Source organism: Bos taurus, chromosome 8 (genome assembly GCF_002263795.3).
Source record: "Bos taurus isolate L1 Dominette 01449 registration number 42190680 breed Hereford chromosome 8, ARS-UCD2.0, whole genome shotgun sequence".
In the NCBI taxonomy this organism is placed as follows: Eukaryota; Metazoa; Chordata; class Mammalia; order Artiodactyla; family Bovidae; genus Bos; species Bos taurus.
Genome location: NC_037335.1, coordinates 37,813,418 through 37,834,392, shown reverse-complemented (window position 1 = coordinate 37,834,392; position 20,975 = coordinate 37,813,418). Strand labels below are relative to the sequence as shown.

The 20,975-nt window shown below is 40.7% G+C and overlaps 1 protein-coding gene and 1 long non-coding RNA gene across 9 annotated transcripts in view; one reads left to right on the top strand and one right to left on the bottom strand.

Annotated features, from left to right (window-relative positions):
- The window catches only part of KDM4C (lysine demethylase 4C), a 409,700-nt gene that overhangs the window by 307,522 nt on the left and 81,203 nt on the right, over positions 1 to 20,975 (top strand). The gene's annotated exons all lie outside the window — the stretch shown is intronic.
- LOC104969327 (uncharacterized) lies at positions 2 to 12,050 on the bottom strand. Of its 2 annotated transcripts, XR_009495544.1 has the most exons (4): positions 11,400 to 12,050; positions 8,871 to 9,029; positions 4,306 to 4,339; positions 2 to 224 (listed from the first exon to the last, which is right to left on the bottom strand). It is a non-coding gene; the product is annotated as an uncharacterized lncRNA (long non-coding RNA). The 2 variants fall into 2 exon arrangements; XR_009495543.1 differs by lacking the exon at positions 4,306 to 4,339.

Below are 20,975 nucleotides of genomic sequence, written 5' to 3'. Positions count from 1 at the left end.
ATCGATAAATAAATGATATTGTTTATTTTTAAGCTTTATCACTTGGAACATTTTATCATACATAAAATATTACAGGTGGTTGTCAGGGAAGTTCACAAATATTTAATTAAAAATAAACTTCTTTAATTTTAAATAATTACAGATCCACTGTAAATTGTAGAGATAATATAGAGATTCTTGTGTGTCCTTCATCCGGCTTCCCTTATCGGTTGCATGATATATAACTGTAAAACAATATAAAAATGAGAAATTGACATTGGTATAATATATGCACTTAGTTCTATGTTGGAGAAGGAAATGGCAACCCACTCCCATGTTCTTGCCTAGGGAATCCCGTGGACAGAGGAGCCTGGTGGGCGGCTGTCCATGGGGTCGCACAGAGTCGGACACAACTGAAGCGCCTTAGCAAGCAAGTTCTATGTAACTTTATCACATTTATAGCTGTCATTTTATTAGAAGGAAGTGTAGTTCTGCAGAAGTGGTTAAAAGGGAGGTAAAACAAAAATAATAGCAGTGCATTGTGGTTTATAACATATGTGAAAGTATAAAGAACTCTTGACCCTTGATATAAAACAACTCTATTAAAATTGTGTAAAAATATATGGGAGAGAGGTTCAAGAAGGAAGGGATGTATGTATACCTATGGCTGATTCATGTTGATGTTTGGCAGAAACCAACAAAATTTTGTAAAGCAGTTATCCTTCAATTAAAAACTAAATAAAATTTTTGAAGGATATAAAAGAAAAATTGTGCAAAGATTTGGTCTTACTCTTCACCAGAGGACAAAATGCTTGATGACATTACCATTAGGCAAAGCAAATAAAACCACAGTGTGATGCCACTGCATATCTGTGGACTAGTTAAAATCAATAAAACAATACCAGTGCTAATGCATAGCAACTGGAACCCGGCTCCATTGCTGGTGGCAATGCAAAATGGTAGAGCCATGTTGGGAAACAGTCTTGTTATTTCTTGTTAAATGAAACATACAATTTACCATACCATCCTGCAAGCCCATGCTACTAGGAATTCATCTCAGGAGTGAAAATTTACATCCACACAAAAACCTGTAAGTAATAGTTATAGTGGCTTTTTCATAATCATCAAAAACTGGAAACAACTCAGTGCTTTTCAACTGGTGGTTGAATTATCAAACCGTGGTACATCCATACAGTGTGATACTTCTCAGTAGGATCAGTCAACATGGGTGACTTTTGAATGCATTATGTAGGTGAAAGAAGCCTGGCTCAAAGGGCTCCCTACTATATAACTCCATTCATGTTGCACTCTGGTAGAAAATAAACCTTTGAGGGTAGAAACCAGATTAGTGGCTGTGGCAATGCCTGGTGGAGAGGTTGACTGCAGAGGGCACAAGGAAATGGTTTGTGTTTGTGGAACTGTTGTCTGTCTTGATTGTGGCAGAAGTTGCATGACTGTGTTCTTTTGTTGAAATTTGTGGAAATGTATACATTAAAGGGTGACTTTTATTACATATCCTCTGTGCAAGAAATTTTCCAGGCAATACTGGAGTGGGTTGCCATATTCTAAGTATAAAACCATATTTTAAATGTTACTGGATTGCTTAATGATAAATCTGTGGCATTTATCATTACCATGGATTTATCATTACCACAGGGTGAGGGGAAGTGTGGCAAAGAAAACTGGAGGAGAAGAAATGAAAGAATGTGGGTGATGTAGGAAGGAGTATGTTTGGGGAAATGAGAGCTGGTCCAGGATGACCCATATCTCAGGCAACAGAAAGTGTCCATGCCTTCCCCTCTGAAGGCTTTTTGCGTAGGTCTCCCTCGATTCAGAAAGTACTGATCTCAGATAGCTATTTCCGTGGCTGAAATGTTACTCCCAGAGTCACTCCCGTAAAGGTGTTAATTTTAGTTTCTGTTGCTTCATCATAATCATTACCTGATTGAGGGTTAAATGAGATATTTGTTATAATACATTTGCACAATGGCTGGCACAGAATACATTTCCATAGTTAACACTCATGAAGTGATGATGTCAAGTTGTATTTAATAGATGAGAAATCAGAGGTTTAAGGTGGTTATTGTTGTTTTAGTCGCTAAGTCGTATCTGACTCTTTGTGACTGCATGAACTGCAGCCCTCCAGGCTCCTTTGTCTGTGGGGTTTTCCAGGCAAGACACTGGAGTGGGTTGCCATTTCCTTCTCCAGGGGACCTTCCTGACCCAGGGATCAAACCTGTGTCTCCTCATTGGCAGGCAGATTCTTCACCACTGAGCCACCAGTTAATAGTGGAAGAGCCGTGCTACCCTGGCCTCCAGACCGAATTCCCATGTTCTTTCCTACTGAGTTATATTCACCTTGGAGTCAGGTAGCTTTCTGAACTTCTGAAAGGCTGAAAACAACCACTTTTGTGCAGAAGTTAATTGTTTTCAGGGTTTTCCATTAAAACCATCGTCTCAGTTCAGGTATATTATCTGATTTTTGTTTTGTTTTATTTTCCATTTCAGAGAACTTCAAATGTGGGCAGTGGTATAAAGTGATGTCTGGGTTATTTAAGTTCTTGAGAGAAATAGGTTGCAAGGGAACGGGGGAAGTATTCTTAAATTAAGTTTAAAAATATCCTCGCACACTGTCATTAGCCTTGCAGGGCCCATCAACCTCCAGTTCACTCTTTCCTGGTGTCAGATGTATTGGAAAGCATTGACAAACAGTTGGTATGCCAGAGACATCTAAAAGCCTCCAAGAGGTGCATAGAGACACGTAAATCTGTCATTTAAATAAACTCCACTACTGGCAGGCGTCTCAGAAATCTAACTCACAGTGATGTGGGCACACGGGTTTTGTTAACCAGAAACAGCATTTTAACACTGACAGCTTCTAAAGAAGACAGCTCTAGACAGGAATTCACTGTCTGTAGAACTGCAAACTAATCTTGCCTTCAAATGAAAAAATTGTAGTGCGGCTTACTTTATATAGCAGAGAAAGCTGTCATTGTTGGGTTTATTTCCTAACATCTGAATCTTTAATGCATAAGCAATTTTTCTATCAGTCATTCTTGAAACTTGACCAGAATGAAAATTTTGGTTTTGAAAATTTTTGTACAATTAAAGTTTGACCACTTTATTTTTATGCTTGTGAGCAAGTCTTGGAAAAGTCCACATTGTTGTTATTGTTGTTTTAGGTTTATTGGTTTTTAAAAATGTTTTCATAAATTTCTTTTTTATCTCTATTTTCTTTTTTTCATGGAAAGGCATTTTATTGTAAATATAGCAGTGTGTACATGTCAATTGCAAACTCCCAGTGAATTCCTCCTCCCCTACCTTCCGCCCCAGTAACCATAAGTTTGTTCTCTAAGTCTGTGAATCAGTTTCTATTTTGTAAATAAGTTCATTTGAATTATTTTTTTAAAGATTCCACGTATAAATAATTATTTCCTTTTTATTATAAAACAGTTTTGGTTCTTTTGAAGTATGCCAGGTATGCAACATGAACATTTGCAGTTCAGTTCAGTTGCTCAGTCTACATGTCGATAACAGTCAGGTAGGCTCACTTGCTAATCCTTAGATAGCAGCCACAGAAGGCTCAGCAAAACAACTAACTACAATGATCTGGGCTTTTAAAGTTATTCTCAAATAATTAATTTCACAAATAGTGGACAGGTAAAATGTTCATATTCCAAAGGAATACCTTTACCTGTCCACTATTTGTAATATTATATGAACATTTTACCTGTCCACTATTTGTAATATTAATTATTTGAGAATAACTTTAAAAGCCCAGATCATTGTAGTTAGTTTTGCTGAGCTTTCCGTGGCTGCTATCTAAGGATTAGCAAGTGAGCCTGCCTGACTCTCCTCGACATGTAGATGCAGCTTGTTGCCTCTGTATGTCAGGACACATGTACATGAAAGGTATGTGCTCTGTGGCTTCTTATGAATTTGGGAGTTGACAGAGGTCTTAGGACATCTGACAGAATCATATACCATATATGGTGAATGGGTGATTTGCACCCTTGAGAATGATGTTCTCCTTCCGTTTTTATATATGAAGTGGTGAAAAGAATTCCCTCTTTCTTGAGCGAAGAAAGGATATGAAACAATTTTTTTCTTCAAGTAGATCCTGGAGGAAGGCACCCCATCTGTGATGGGTGAGCGTTATATAAAAAAGGAGCAGATCATCAGCCAAACAATTCTGCATCCGGGTGCCTTGTCATTGTCCTGTGAGCAGATCCCAGGGCTTCATTCCTTTTTGCATATAGTGAATTAATTATCATTCTTTCTGTGTATGCGGAGTTTTTTAATACTTTAAAAAAATATTCAACTGACCTGTTAAGTTGGTTAGATCTTGCTTATCAGGAAGCTAGATGGTGGAGAAACAAAAGAGAGAACCTTTCTCTTAGATATTTTATTTATTCTTTTTGAAAGATTTTTATTTGGGGGATAAATTAAGTCTTGGGTGCAATGATTTGTCTTGTTAGTATTAAAATAAGTCAGCTCTCACGTGTCCCCACAGCAGTAGCAGCACAGCCTGAGGGAGGGAACAGATGTTTATCATGTGTATGCCCTGCACTGGGTGCTGTGCCCCTGCTATAATACACATCACCCTTGTGGTCCTCAGCAGTTCTGTATGCATTCAGGATTTCAGTCCCCTCTTTGCTAAGCCCTTTAAGGGCACCCTACTCTAATGAAACAACAGTAAAGACAGCAACAATGAAAGCCCGAAGTTCTTGCTTTCATAACATTTTTTGCTCAGCATTATTGCAGCCCAATTTTTGCTAGAAATTCAGATCGTTTTAAAGAAATCAAGATACATGACTATTCATTTAAGATATAAGGGAAATTGTTGAACTGGGACTTAATTGATCTGTATCACTCTAAAGCTCTTATATTTGCACTAAAATTCATTAATGTATGGCATGCTAGACTTTTGAAACTTACACTGAATCTTTTAGGGTAGGCTAGAAATCTAGGCACAGAACTACACCAACAATAATAATGAAGTCTCCCTGTGAAAACGGCAGTTCAGTAGAAATTGGAAAGTTGCATAGGCCCCCGCCTCCCCAACCCCGCAAAATCTTATTTAAGATGCTGTACTCATCCTAGATAGGAGTAGTCAGTGTCATCTCTAGGAGGGGGACACAGTAGTCTGAGTTCCTGTTGGTGTCAATCCATGGATTTTTCCCAAGATAAAATGTCACCTGTCATTTTCCCCTGGAACTTTAGGACTTTTCAGTTATTTTAAGTTTTGTTTGTTTCCCTAATGTGTGGATAACGCTACTTCTTTTGACCAGTGTACTTTCCCTATCCTGAAATTTCTCTCCTTTTGCAGTTGAGTCTAGCATATATCCTACTACAGTTTCACAAATAGTGACTCGAATCGAAATCTTCCCAAGGTGCATCAAGTTAATGGTTTTGGTATATCCCAGGGTCACCTCCTGAAGCATGGAGGCATTTTAAAAGGACTCTCAAAAGTTGAGCTGTTAATCCTGCAGCACAGCACAGGCCAGAGGCTTGTTTCCTGGGGAATCAGCTTTGTATCTCCCAGCCTGACTCCTGCCTTCCTGCAGCACATCAAAGCAGCTGAACACATTTTGAGTTTTGGGGCAACTATCACTCATTCATCAAAGTTCCATCTGAGTGATACATGTTTTTGAAAACAGATGTGGAAATGGAGCTGGCAGATGTTGAGAATGGCCCTGGTGTTGAAGCCCATGTTGTTGCACATGCTGTAGGAAGGCAGGTCGTTAGCATTCAGAGTGGCGCACCTACAATCTGTAAATTCATCAAGTTGTTTGCATAGCTCTTGGATTAGTCTTTGTGGTTTGATTTGCATTGCTTTGGAGGTAATTAAAAGCTGTCCTCACCCCCACCCCCTGCATATGTGCTTAAAATATAATAAACATGAAATACATAGCTTACTATGTATTTTAGTGGTTGGCAAGATATACTAGTGTTCTTGTGTTGAATGTGCTTTTTCATTTTGGCTGCTCTGTGCCAGGCATTGCTGGGTGATACTGCAATAAGTCTTTGAAGTTGATATCATTTTTTCCATTTTATATTTGGTAAAACTGAGGCTAAGAGGAGTTTGATCATTTGAACTTGTCCAGCTGCTAAACAGTAGAACTCCTTAATAGGAGAAGTTCTCCTACTTAAAGTCCTAAGTCCTCCTCAATAGGATAACACCCACTATGCTGCCTGTACCGCCTCTGCAATGTGATGGGGAGCAAAGTACAAAATGGAGACGCTAATGCTCTGAGACTCAGAGAAACACCTTTAATCTGCATCATGACTCCTGCGTCTCTCATCAGTGTCTGGGACCCCAACTGTGTGAGAAGTCAGCTCATCAAGGCAACACCGTGCATGGTCCCCATTTTCAGCCAGACCAGTCACTCTAGGGAGAAAGCATCTGTACAGTGTTCATTTCTGTGTCGTGGTCACATTTCATCCTGAGCCAGGGTAGCATGTGGCCATGTTCTCACCTTGGGTTTCTCAGGTTCCAGGCAGATACTTGGGTACAGAGATGTGTGAGTATCTTCAATACAGTTAAAGGGAAAAAAATAAAGTTCTTCAACATGCATATTTGATCCATGTTACTAATAATTTTTCCTAAACCATGCTTTGATGAGGAAAAAATTGAAGAGAAATTGTACATACAGAATGTTCCCAATTATTATTTTTTTAGTGAACAGGGAAATGACTTGAATGCCATATTGTAGTTGTTGGTAGATAGCAGGATATTGGGTGATTAAAGAAAGTAATTTTTTACATACATTTGTGTAATTTGGAGCTTTCTAAATATAACAAGCTTCATATTACTTGTAAAAATCAAAGGAAATAAAGTAAAATATAAAATTAGATAAAACATTATTTGAACACCTTCTTGGTCTTTTTTATGACTTTTTATTTAGTGGCCCTTGTAGGAGGGATATGGGACCAGCTTAGAGCAGAGAGTATCCAGGGGTTTCCTCCCTTTGCCTTCAACAGAAACACCCTGAGACATCTTTTCTTTTTTCTTTATAGTTTTAATTCTGGACACTTTTTTCCTTATTAATGTTCAGAATTCCATATTTATCTTCTTAATGGTTTAACATGAAGGTTCCCTTGTGATGTCTTTAGTAGTAATTTTCAGGGAATCCTTGTTTTACTTGCTAAGAGCAAGATCTATATTTTAATTTATTTTCATTTGTCATTTGAAAAGTATATCACTAAGTCTAGTAAAATTGCCTTCACCTTTGTCTGAAGTTTCCATATCCAAATTCCATACCCAAATTTAAAATATACTGAAATTTATTTCATTGCTTCCTGTTTTCTTAGTATCCTGAAATCAATGTCTTCTTAAAAAAAAAAAATTTATTTGGCTGCATTGGGTCTTAGTTGTGCCATGTGGGCTCCCTAGTTGAGGTGCTTGGGCTCAATACTGGTGGTGCCTGGGCTTAATTGCTCTGTGGCCTGTGGGATCCTAGTTCCTTGACCAGGGATCGAACCCACATCCTTTGCATTGGAAGGTGGATTCTTAACCCCTGGGCCACCAAAGGAGTCCCAGAAATCAATGTATTCTTGTCTGTCAAATGTAATTTCCATGTGGGTTCAGTGATTCACCGGGAAAACTCACTGGACTCAGCTTGTAGTTGTTCTCACAGCTGTGATTACAGTAGAAGGACACCAAGTAGACTCAGCAAAAGAAAAAGGCACAAGAGGTGGAGACTGGAGAAAATCAGCAGCAAGCTTCCAGAGTTCTTGTCCAGTGGAGTCACACAGGACTCCTTAATTCCCCCGAAACGAGTTGTGACAACACATGTAAAATGTTGCCAACCAGAGAGGCTGGTTAGAGAATTGGTGCCCAGAATTTTTCCTCATAACTGATCACATTGGGACCCTCTGCTTAGCATGTACCAAAATTCCAAGCTCCCAAACAGATCCCATGGACGGAGTAGCCTGGTAGGCTGCAGTCCATGGGGTCGCGAATAGTCGGATATGGCTGAGTGACTTCACTTTCACTTTTCACTTTCATGCATTGGAGAAGGAAATGGCAACCCACTCCAGTGTTCTTGCCTGGAGAATCCCAGGGACGGGGGTGCTTGGTGGGCTGCCGTCTGTGGGGTCGCACAGAGTCGGACACGACTGAAGTGACTTAGCAATAGCAAAGGGAAATAAGCATTTGGGTTGTTACTGTGCAGTTTAGGCATTGTGAGCCTTTCTTTTCAGGAAACAGTGGGAACTCTTTCGAAATTCAAGTTTTCAGACTCCTGCCAGGGGCTACCCTTGTCAAAACTTTCAAGGGATAGCAGTCTCAGGCCTGCTCTGTTAGTTCTTTCTACACAACCTGGAATAGAAACCTAGAAATACCCATTTACACCAAAGGAGAAAATTAATTTGCTGAGTAAAGAGTATGTGTGTTAACTTCTTTAAGAGTGACTTTTTGGACATCTCTCTAGCTTAGTTTTCACCTCTGTAAAATGCAGTAGTACTTTGCACTTTAAAATCCTGTGTTCCTGTATGTTTTCTGATGCGTTTTACATCTGCAGTTCTCAGACTGGGGTCCACGTACCCTAGGGTAATGTGAAGACTGTCTCAGAGGAACAATGCATGGATAGTTCTGAGAGGATCAATGTTCAGATCCTCAGCTTTTGTATATGCTCTTTCCTCATCTTGGTGTGGAGGAGAGAGAAGCTTGGGAGGAGCTCTCTTCCCTCTCACCCCCGCCCCTTTTGGTTTACAGAATAAATGCATTGCTCTCAGGTGGGTAAACAGAGGGACAGATTCTGAGGTCAAGTGTTCAGAGAGCAAAGCAAAGGTAGATTAGGTGATAAATAATGAAGAGAACAGCACATTATTTTGCTTGGGCCATAAATGTATTGCAAAGGTTGTGACTTTATTTACTAGCTACTCACTGAAATCCATAGTCTTCACTTCCTTGGGCCCCATCTAGTCCGCATCACTCAGCTGCCCATGCAGGGAGGAGCTCAGCCAAAGTTATGGGAAGAAAGTGATGAGTGACTCCCACGCTGGACTTCTGAATACTCCCTTCTGTCCTCTTCCTCACTTTTTTTCTGGAAAGGAGTTAACCCAGAGAGAGACCCCAGAACCCAAATGTTGAGATGGCAAGCACTTTTGTCCCTGAATGACTGTGAAGATTGTTACCTCATTGAACTGTTTTCCAGCCCAGTACTGTCATGTGAGCCAGAAAATGAACTTGTTATGTTTAAGTCATTATGTAGTTGGACCTATATTTTACCGTAATGCACTCATGATTTACCTCTTAGAATTCAGAAATGAGGTGCTTGGTATGGGGATGCATATTAATGTATTTATTTTAAAAAGTGAATTCAGTCTTTTTCTGATAGAAATTGAATCTGTTTGGTAATGAGGATGAGAACCGCCTTTGTCTATTGATCATATATATGGTTGACATTTCACATAAATTCAGCTTAATGTGCAGTCCCAAAATTTGACAAAAATATATTTAAAGCACATGTATAATTGTATCTTGGAATTCTATGCTGGAAAAGAGTATCCTTTACTTTTTACCCCAATCTTAAAATTAAAAGATAAAATTTATAAGGGTTAACTTTAACACACACAAGGAGAGATATAGTTTTCTGAAACTCTTGGAGAAATTATAAGCAAAAACAATTGAAGACTGCTAATGTATAAGAGGATTGTTAGCAAGTAGTTTAAATGAGTCTTGGTTGATCTGATTAATAAACAGGCAGTTAGTTATTCACTTGTGTAAGTGAGCTAATGTTCAGGGCAAACCTAAGGCAGAGACTAATGCTCCAGCTTGAACAACTTGGACTGTTGTATGTCTTCCAAATTACCCTCTTAAAATATTTGTATGGATCTCATCAGGCAGGTGAATGGAAAGGTTGAGTAAGTGGTCTTCCTGTGAGAAAAGTGTACACATAGGGGGATTACTTCACTTAGTGCTGCCAGTAAACCTGAAATTTTATTGTTGCTTCTCCTTTCCTGAATCTCTTTTATGTGCTGAGGAGACACATAGATATGGGATGAACCTCGGGACCTGGGCCAAGTGTTTGTAGGAAAGAAATTGAAGAATAACTGGGTGACTAAAGTGCTAAGGGAAGGACTTCGTCTAACAGGATGCAATTTCCTAAAATTTATGGATTTGGCGAGCTTGGCTCCCACAGCATCTTAAATAACGTAAGGAAATGTTCCTACTTGTGCCCCACACAGCACAGCGAGCTCACTGTGTGGGGCACACTCCTGCAGGCGAGGAGCAGCAGAGGGCAGCCTGAGCACGTGTCCTTCAGGTGGGTGAGCTGGAAAGGATCAGAGGCCCTCATCAGGAGTCACAGGCAGCATTACTGAAAGCATCTCCAAGAGTGTATCTCTGGCAACCATCCACTCTGAAGACGTTGGCAGTCATAAATGCCAGAGTCACACCTGGCATTTTTGATGAAAAACACTGAACACCCCATGGGTCCAGAGCCTGCAGGGCTGCTGGGGAAATCTGGGAAGTAGAATAACTGCTCTGCATAGAGCAGGATGCAGACAGACCTCTTATTGATGGAAGGAATCCTTTGGGTTTCCAGCGTCTGCAAAACAAGCATCTGAAGCCCTGGAGATGAGTTCAGAGGGGCAAACAGTAGAAGGTAGGCCAGGTGCTAGTAAGGAATCGCATGTGTTCCCTCAGAAACTCAAGGGACAGGCTGAACATCCTACATTTCTCACACTTCTTGAGAAATTGCATGTGAGAAAGAACCTAGAGAGCCAATTGCTGGCTAAAAGGATTTGCGGGGGAGGTATTTGGGTGGATGATGTTTAGACACCAGGTGCCTTCCATTTGGTCTGGGCTGTTTCCAGTTGTCAAAGCTATATTCCTGAGCCCTCCTCCTGAAGATTCTGTGACTCCTCCAAGGCAGAGATGGTGACATCTTCTGCTTTGTATCACCATGGCCTCATGTGGGGCCAGATTCCATATCTAGGAAGGGTTTAAGTGAGAATCAATGTTCAGGTTATGAGGTTTCTCTCCAGCCTCATCCACTAGAATGGAACAAAGGGAGGGACTCAGACCAACATCCCATTAGGACTAGTGTGTGCTCACCCGAAGTTTCATTTTAGCCTGCCTGGCAGGTGAGATTCAGGAGGAGTCAGTCAGGAGGAGAGCCCAGTCAGGCATTGTCACTGATACTCTGATCCTGATAAAACACTAGCGTGCTTGTCAGTCACCAAGTCGTGTCCAACCCTTTGTGATCCCATGGACTGTAGCCCACCAGGCTCCTCTGTCCATAGGATTTCCCAGGCAAGAATGCTGGAGTGGGTTGTCATTTCATTCTCCAGAGGAGCTCCCTAACCCAGGGATTGAATCCATGTCTCCTGCATTGGCAGGTGGATTCTTTACCACTGAGCCACCAGGGAAGCCCTGTGACACCTGAGGCATCTCATTTAGAGCAACTCACCGGATCTTCCAGAGCCTCTCTGTGGGTGTTGATGGAAAGGGTAGTACTTCCTCTGTGGCCATTTGTGGAGACAGAGCTCTGACTGCTTCCTGCCTGTGGGCCCCAGGAAGCCTCCCGAAGATGTGGGCAGTCCTTGCCCTGTGAGCGTCTGCCTCGCTTCTGCAGCCTGCATTGACTGCTGACCTGACGCTTCATCTCTAGACTACTGGGTTGGCGTGCTCAGCTTGAGCTCGCACTGCTTTAGAGCTGCTTCCTCGAGGGCAGGAAGATCCATAGTGAATAAAAATGAAACGGGCTATTTTGCCAAGGATTTGCAGTAGCAAAACAGAGAACTGACAATAGGGTCTTATGTCTGTTGCTCAACAGAGTGAATGAATGATCAAGTGATGCGCAATAAAAGGAAAGTGTCAGTGAGGAGAAATGGTAAAAATAGAGCACCAAACGTCAAGGGCTCCTTTGTTATTTAACATTTATATTCCTAGCCATTGTTAGGATTCAGTCTCAGGCGGGGATGAGACCTGAAGTTCCCTATTGTTTATTTTCCTGACGGAGCATGCACAGTATTTAATAATTTATCAGATAAGTAGCGTTCTCTCAATTCAACAGCCAGCATATTCTCAACAGTTCAGGAACATTCCCCTGGCCAAACCCCCCCCCCCCCCCCCCATTCTCAGTTGGTGTTTTTGTGCATGTGTTTGTGTATATATGTGTTTTATATAACACATATACATGTAAAATAAATTTAGTGTCTGTGGAGGTATGCATTTGTGTATGTCAGGGGAGAGAGGAGTTGATGTTTACTCTGGCTTCGTCTTAACTTGAGCGCAAAATCATCCGAAAGTCTAGATGAACATTTCTCTGGAAAGGGAAGAACATCCGGAGGGATCTTGTCCTAGTTGTGCTGTTGGCTACAAAACCTTTGGCAAGGAGTTTAGTCTCCAGGTGTCTAATATTATTTGCTACCTGTAAAATGAAATAATCATATCTAACATCCAGAGACATAACAGATCATGAATCACTGCATGTCAAGTGCCTGAGGCAAATGGAAGTTCTTTTTGAGACAGGATGGTAGCATTTAAACAGTAATGTTGGGGGACAGTCTGTATTCCTTGCACATCATCCCTGCTCTCAGAGGAAAGATAGGAGAGGTCTGTCCACTGTATCTCTATGAGAGTTTGGGTTCAGATCCTCAAGAGGGTTTTTGTTTGGGAGAAGATTGAGTAAGTAAAAGCATTTTAAGAGAAGACTAAAAAGCTACAGAGAATTGTAGGAAGGATTCAACTGATAGCACATGCCTTGCCACGGCAAAGAGCTACTCAGATGATCACCTTTAGATCCCTGTAAACAAGTGTCTTGAAGGGGCAAGGCTCTGAGGGATGAGGTGTTTGCTGCCATGGAACACTTTGGTGAAGATGAGACTTGGGGGAAGAAGAAAATGAGCTTGGGGCTTTTAATTTACTGTGAATGGTAATGACCCAGGCTGCTGCTGGCTGAAGCTCTTGGAGCCTCTGTTTGGTACCACCATTCCTCCGTTCCCATCTGTGGGACCAGTGTGGTTCAGGCAGGGGCGCCCCTCAAGCCTGGGGCCCAGATGAAAGGCCTGCAGCAGAGTCACAGCCAGCATGCAGCACGCACAAGGAACAAACATTTCATGAAGCTTTGGAGATTGTTGCCGATGGAGCATGAAAGATGATTAATACAGAATCTGTTACCATATGCTTTGGGAAAATGCTCACACAGTGTCCTTTATCAGGGCCCACTGTGCTCATAGCTTGTTCTTTAAAAGTTGTTCCAAATGTTAAGTTGTTATGCAGGTCTCTATGACCCTTTATAAAGCAACCACCGTAATCCCGAGGGCCACAACCCTTATGAACTGTATGATTTTGGTGAAGTTTCTGAACTGCCCTGTGCCTCAGTTTCTACATTTTTAAAATAGGAATATTACTATTGCCTATCTCATGGAGTTTAGAGGAATAAATTAAGTAAATAATGAATAGAATATTTATTACCCTCAGAGCAGTTTCTGATATGTAGTAAATACTTATTAAATTTATTTTCAAATATTTAACGAGTATTTACCATTTTCTAGGTCCTAAGCAGTTACTTATAAGGGCTTATACATAAGGATGTATAAAGATGAACCAGAACCTATTGGTTTCAATATTCTTGCAGCTCTTAGATCTAAGAAGAGAGATATGTTAAAAAATGACTACTTAGAAGAGGTGTAGTCCCTTGAGAATGTCCATATGGAGACTAACCTAACTTGGAGAATAAAAAATGGATGATCCCAAAGGGATGGCATTTAAGAACTGAAGGTGATTAGGTGTAGCTAAGAAGAAGCCAGGGATAGTGAGGGGGAGTTACACAGATTAAGGGAGTGGTATATTCAAGGTCCCTGAAGCCGGAAGGAAGAGGGTCAGAGAAGAGAGAGAAGCCAGTGGGGCAGGAGCTGTGGAGGGCAGAGCTCTGAGCGGTGTGGTGAAGAGAGCCCTGTCTTTGGGGACTTCTTGGCCCTGGGTGTGTGACTTTGGCTAGGCTCATCTGCTTCAGGCCTCAGTTTCTTCATTTCTAAGATAAAGGATCCTTTCGGTTCTAAAATTCCCATTCCAGGATTTTTCTTACCTTTTCCTTTCCTGGTTCCAAAAGAGCCAATGAGGCTGTGTTGAAAGTTGTTTCGAATAAAGTCTAGTTGTTTAGAGAGAACTAAGGGGAACAACCAAAAAGGGAGGTGGGGGGTAGGCTCTTTCCGGTCCGATGCTTAACCTGACTTTTACACTGTAAAATGTGGACTCCTGGTGGCTGACCCTCCAGCAGCTCCAGGTCCTCGGATGACATTTAGTTTTGTCTGAAGATGGCATCATAGTGAAAGCTCCTGCTAGAGACAGACAGGCAGAACTTAGGGTTATGGTCCCACTTCCTCCTCTGCGCATAGGAGTGTGGGCTTAAACACTTTTTTTCTGTTGTATTTTTCCTCTCAGACTGCATGGTGAGATAATTTTAGCATTTATAGAAAATGTACTCCCCACCGGGCTTATACATTAACCCCTCCTGAAGTGAATAGAGCATGCAGTGGAGGAACTTGGTTTTTTTTTCTCTTTTTCTTTCTTTTAATACTTTTCATTTAGAAACATTATTCACATTTAGTACATTTGAACCCAAGAACAAGCAGAAAAGTTTTAAAAACTTGTAGATATTTTTTCCTGTGTTTCAGAACTCCACTGGCCCTAATTGTGAATTTCTGAATTTGGTCGCACAGGATTTTTGGTTGTGTGTCCTCTTACATACATTGATTGCTGCAACCCTGGCGTCAGAGTAGTTATCACTCTGTTGAGTAAATATGCCTCTGTCACAGATGGGAACAATTTCATCCACAATCTGTGCTGTGTTTCTCAGTGGAAGTGAGGCTGGAGGAGACGGAGAAGTTGGTAGAACGTACTTTGGAATAGGCTGCTATGAGAGAGACACTCACCCTACTTCTCAGCTCTGGTCCCTTCCTGAGCCAGCCTCCATGTGGCCCTGGGGAAGTAAAAACTGCTCTGGGCCCTGCCCTCTCAGCCCTCGCTCCTAACCAAGCTGCTGCAGGGTGCTCTTCACCTTGGATAACTCTATCGCTGTACCAGAAGACTCCTGGGATCATGAACTGCAAGATCACCTGGCAGGTGCCCACATCCCCACGTATCCTTTTTAAGAACATGCACAGGGATAATTCACACTTTAATTTGAAGTTGATCTGCTCCAGAGCAGACCTGTAGACCCTGCCACCTACACATCTGCTGAGTCTCCTGTCCTTCTTACAGCCCATCTCTTCCTTGTCTCCTGTCTGTCTCTTATCTTAAACTATGGTACTTCGCTTGTGTTGAGCGTATTTAGCACGCTCTGGCATGCTAAACAGAGGAATGATGTAGAACACTGGTCTTAGTAAATTTGATAAAGGAAATGAATGTAATGACTGGGTAACAAGGACTTATTTGCAACTCAGGTAGCTAGCTCCCTTTCTCTGCTTTTGACAAAATTGAAGGACTCCCCAGAGGAAGTCAGCTGATAGTGATGAATGCTAGCTAAGAAAGAGCTCATAAGAACTGAGAAACACTGCTGCAACAAAACTCCTCCAGTCCTATCCACTTATTAAGGTGAAATTTTTTAAAGAAAAATATAATTAAAAAATGACACTGGCCATGTATCACTAGCAGTGTGTGATATTCTCTGTATTTATACAAGCTAACTTAAGAAGTCTTCATCTATAGACCTGGTTAGGAACTAAATATCCAATAAAATTTTACTTTTTTACTTTGGTAATTACCACATTGTAGTATATGTAGCTCTAATTAGCTATAAACTGAAAAAAAGTGTAATTATTCAATCAGATTTTTTAAATTTAAAGCCTATCATAGGAAATTTTTAAAAATTAAACTTCAATTAATATGCATTTTTTTCCTGCAGAATTATGGTGGAGTGGTCAATAAAAGGGTTTTGAACATAAATCTATCTTGTCTTCAGATAAAATTCTGTGGGGAAAGTGGAATAGAGGTAATATAAGTTTAAAGAAAATAAGTAATGCTATAAAATCTGTTCAGAAAGAGCCTGTTCTTTTATTTTTTAAAATGGTTGATGGAGGCATCAAATCACCATAGTATTTAGAGGTGTGCATTTTATTTCTAAATGTCCGTGTTTAATTCACAGATTTGTAACTTCCACAACTTAAAGTTACAATGAGAAATTTTTTGTATCTACTTAAAATTATGAAGGGGAGCACATAGATTTTCAAGAATTATTTGCTTCTAGTTCCAGAAGGATTTGGGAATATTACAGTGATTTCCTTCTCTGGCTTGGGAGTGTGTATGAAAAGTACAGGTTTCTGGGTTCTTTTTCAGACCTATGAATTGGAAGATCCAGTTGTAGGGAGGATGGGCCCATATTTTTCACACAAACCCCTGATTCCCAGTGATGCTGGTGCAGCCAATCCCAGGACCAGTGTTTGGCGCCTGTGTCCACTTGCTTTTACTTCCATGCCCGAAGCCCCTGGCCTGTCCTTCTTGGAGGGACTCCTGAAGCTGTGGAAGCGGAGCAGTGGCAGGCACTCAGGTGGGAGGGAACCACGAAGCTAGAAGTTCCTGGGTGTCAGCCATGGAATGGGGACCTAGAACCAAGGCCGTTCTGTCTGTTCACTTTCAGGGATGGTTCACATTGTCTTCTTAAATCACCTTTGCCTAGCTCATCCTAAGGTGTGCCACTTTTGAGCCCTCTTTAAGAGTTTTCAGTGCTTTATTGCAATTTTCTAGATTCGTTAAGCAGAATTAATATTGGCCCCACATCTACCTGGTATCAGTGAAAATCTATTTGACTTAACAAAATTTGAGTCCATCAAAAAGTCAGAAGCAGTCAGTGATTTCTAGCCTTTCTTCTGGATCTTTTGATTGTTAAAAAAAAAAGTCCCTCAGAATATGAGATGTGGCTATTAGGCAGTATGGACTATTTCAAAGGGTTTGACTTAATGCACTGAATTTGCTACACATTGCTAGGGTTGCATTGTCTTTCTCTAGCCTTTCTTCTATGTGAGAAATTTGTTGCCACTTCCTGTGTCTCAGCAAGATAAATGAACTAATTTAAAATATTTTCCATGCCTCATCTGTCCACTCCACAAGCTGTCAATGAGTTTGGATTGGGAGTTTGTGTGCCAGCAGTTCTCAGCTGGGAGGACTGTTATTGTGAAAAAAGAATGTCCTTTCCATAGCAGCTTGGAACGCCTTTGCAAGTGTGCTTTCACATTCTTGCAGGAAGGATAAGAAGATACATGTGAGCTTCCTAAAACTCATCTGCTTGACTTAAATGAAGTCATTATTATTGTTATTATAATAGAAGAGGTGGCAGAAATTTTCCAAGAATTAATGAAGGGGAAACAATTTGACGTGAGTTAAAAACCAAAACAAAAAGGAAAAAGAAAAATATTGGAGTTGTTAAAATTTCAGATTATAAAAATTAAAGTGGGGAAAAATTACTATTTTTCTTCAAAATAATGTTTCTAATTTAACATACTTTATTCTGTGGGTTGAATAACTTAAAAAATATCATGGCCCCTTCACAAAGTTTATTATTTTTTATAGTCCCTGGAATTCATCATATATTCCTTTGTAACACATTTAAAGAAAAAATCATATTCAGAGCATCATAGTTGCTCTTTAAGGCATTTTTCATCCTCTTTTGCATCAGGATCGAGTTCTTCACAGTATTTACAGAGTGGTATTTGTAGAGGAGGTAGAGTGAAAGAAGTGATAAGTTGGAAAGAATTTTTACAGTTTCTGAGATAGTACAGACAGGTTCCTTTTGGATTTTCTAAACTTTTTTCTTACTTAATAATACATTTTAATGAGTCTTAGGGGGAAGTCGTAACTTTGCTACATTGCTTATCTCTGCCGTCCGCTCACATGACACAATACTCTTGTGAGGTATAATATTAAAATCTTCTCTGGCTAAAAGTGGATTTTGGCTTTTAGCCTAACACTGAGCAAATAACCTTTCCAGTCCAAGTTAAATGCTCCCATAAGCTCCTTAAAACCAAATTTTCCTTGTTGAAATAAAGTTAGCTAATATAATTCCCAAAGGGTAGGATATGGAAGCTATTTAAATGAGACTTTTAAAAAAAATGCTTCCCATGTTTTGCTGGCTTGGTCTTTCTTTTGCTAATATTTGATGGGTGCTTCTTTGCTAGGTTTGGAGTGAGAGGTCAGGATTCTCATAAGGGAGTTTGCTGGTCCATCACATGGGTTCATTTCCTTAGTTTGAACCGTGGCTTAAAGCAGAATGCAGCTGCCATCACCAGTATGCCTTCACTGGGTAATCACTGCAGAAACTCTGTCATGCCCCATCTTTGTACTTGATAGTGACCCCATTATTGACCAGAACTCTAAATCTCCAGCTCCCTTGTAGCACAAGGCCAGGCTTTCTATGGTTTCCCCAGTAGGTCAGCCCCAAGGTAGATGAAAATTTGATAGATGTACTAATAACCTCTGGAGTTTTCTGTAGGAACTTGACAAGTAGATTCTTTCTACTAAATATTTTAACACACAGCCTTTAAAATGACATTTACCTCTTCTTAGGACCATTTTTTGACAGTGGCATGTAGTATTTTTATTTTTATTTTATTTGAAAACATCATTTGGGGTTTTATAGAAAAAAAAATTTATCTCCTCAGCGTGTTATCAGCAGAAAGGATAGTCATTCTTGGATGGATGGAAGGTTTATTGGTGGAAAGATTCAAGAAGCTATTTTGTGATAAAGGATTTCTTTGCATTTTTCCTCTAGTCAAGTAAATTGCTTGTGGGTTCTTGCTAGGAAAAAATAATCCCTCGGTGCTGCTTTTAATTTGATCAGGTTTAAAATGTTTTCAGAAGAGTTAAGCTTTCTTTGCATTAATGTCTGGTGAGGTCAAATGGAGAATGGCTTTGGAAAGGACTTTCTTATGGTGTTCTCTTCAACCGTACCACAGGAGGGTCAGTACAGTGGACCATTTTCATTTGACTTTGAGATGTGTGGTGTGTCCACTTTCCCCCGACAGATAATAAGTTCCTAAGTATATTTTTCTCTGACTTAGTGGTAAAGGGTTCATGTTTCCTATGATTCATATCCAGTGTGCCCTACTGTCACTTCCAAAAAAATAGGCACACACCATAATATTAACCCAGCATCATGATTTTATATGGCTGCTGATAACTACACTTGACCCGCAAGGGAAAGAATTAACAGTACCTCTTCTTCCTATTCATTAGGTAAAAGTTTGCAAGATAAGCTATAATTCTGGTAGGACATAGAAGCATTTTTACGAAAAGGTGGGCTGAGTTGTAAAAAGACTGTCATTGAGCTTGATAGCTCTCCTGCTTGGGGGCTCTGTTTTTAGTCTCATCCTCTGCTGAGTTCGTGAATATTTCAAGGGAACCTGAACAGGTGACTCTTCCCTGGGGGTCTTGGGTAGTTTTCAATGGAAACATGCAGTTTGTCACTTTCGTTGGGATGGTTTTAACCCAATGTAAGTCCAAAGTAGAGATCAGAATTCACTTAAGAGGAATAGGGAAGTCTAGCAATAGAATAGAATGAATTTCCTACCCCTCTGATGCAGATGTTGTTGAGTTCTGTTTGTTTTCCTAAAAAATGTAAGATCATTTAAAAAAAAGTTTTCCCTCAGGAAGAAATATATGCTCCCTGTATTTGAAGAAGGGTCTGTGAGTCTAGATGTCTAGTTTCTTATATTTTGATGACTGTTGAACAGATACATGATTTAAAAAACTGTTGACTAAACATGGCTGTTGCAGGAAAAAAAATGAAGAAAATACTTCAAGTCCTGGATGAAAACCCTCGATCTTGTAAGATGATTCTGTGCCCCCCACCCCATAAATCTGAAAAGCCCCTTCTGGTGGTAAAGAGTTAAGCTGTGGTCATCACACTTACCATTGAAATGGGAAGCCAGGATTGAAGAATCAACATGTTGTTTCACAATTGGGACGGCATTGGCAGCAGAATACAGTCGCGTGGTGCTGTGAGAGGCTGAGCAGGGAACTCGGTACAGACTGGCTTGAGAAGAGTTGTTGATGTTTGTCCTGACACAGGGCTGAGCCACAGCCTCAGCAAATGGTGCTACATCTTCTGTGGCGATTTGTTTAAAAATCACTCTTTTTGTTCCTCAGTGGTGTAATCCCCTGATCACTGGTGCGATCTGCTTTTCTGCCTATTTGCATCACACATTCACGCTTTTGTGCCTTTTGCTGTGGGAACCTGGAAAGGAACTGATACATTATCACATTCTACTATTTCTTTTTTCTCCCCCCGCCCTCATCTTTTAAAGGGAGTAACAATGGCCATGTTACAAAGCCTTTTGTGTTCAGAGAGCACTTTTGTCCCCATTACCCCTTAAGTCCCACAATAATCCTGTGAAACACAGCTGTAGAAACAGGCTCAGAGACACGTGGGAACTCACCTAGGTATCCTGTCTCCTAGTGGGGGAACTGGAGCTCAAACTGCAGTCTCCCTTAGCGCCTCTCCTCTCACAGGGAGCAGGACGGGTGTGAGCCTGAAACGAGCCCCAAATCTTACCTTTAGTACAAGAAAACTAGAGGCCTTGAACTATTCTTTGTGCTTCCTCATTTTGCATTAATTTGACAAGAGTCATTTGAAGGGGGTTCCAAAGAATAAATTTTTTTTTCTTTTTAATAATTTACCTTTGGAAAGCACCGCTTTGGTCTCAAAACTGTAGCACTGTAATTTATGTGTATATGAAGTGAAGTGAAGTGAAGTCGCTCAGTCGTGTCTGACTCTTTGCGACTCCATGGACTGTAGCCTACCAGGCTCCTCCCTCCATGGGATTCTCCAGGCAAGAGTACTGGAGTGGGTTGCCATTTCCTTCTCCAGGGGATCTTCTCGACCGAGGGATTGAACCCAGGTCTCCTGAATTCCAGGCAGATCTTTAACCTCTGAGCTACCAGGGAAGCCCATTATGTGTACATACCATTAGACAAAAGTGGTTTATCTTTTACTCCCTGAAGCTCGATGGGATCTTGTTGCATGGAGCAGTGGAGGAGCTCTCTCTTC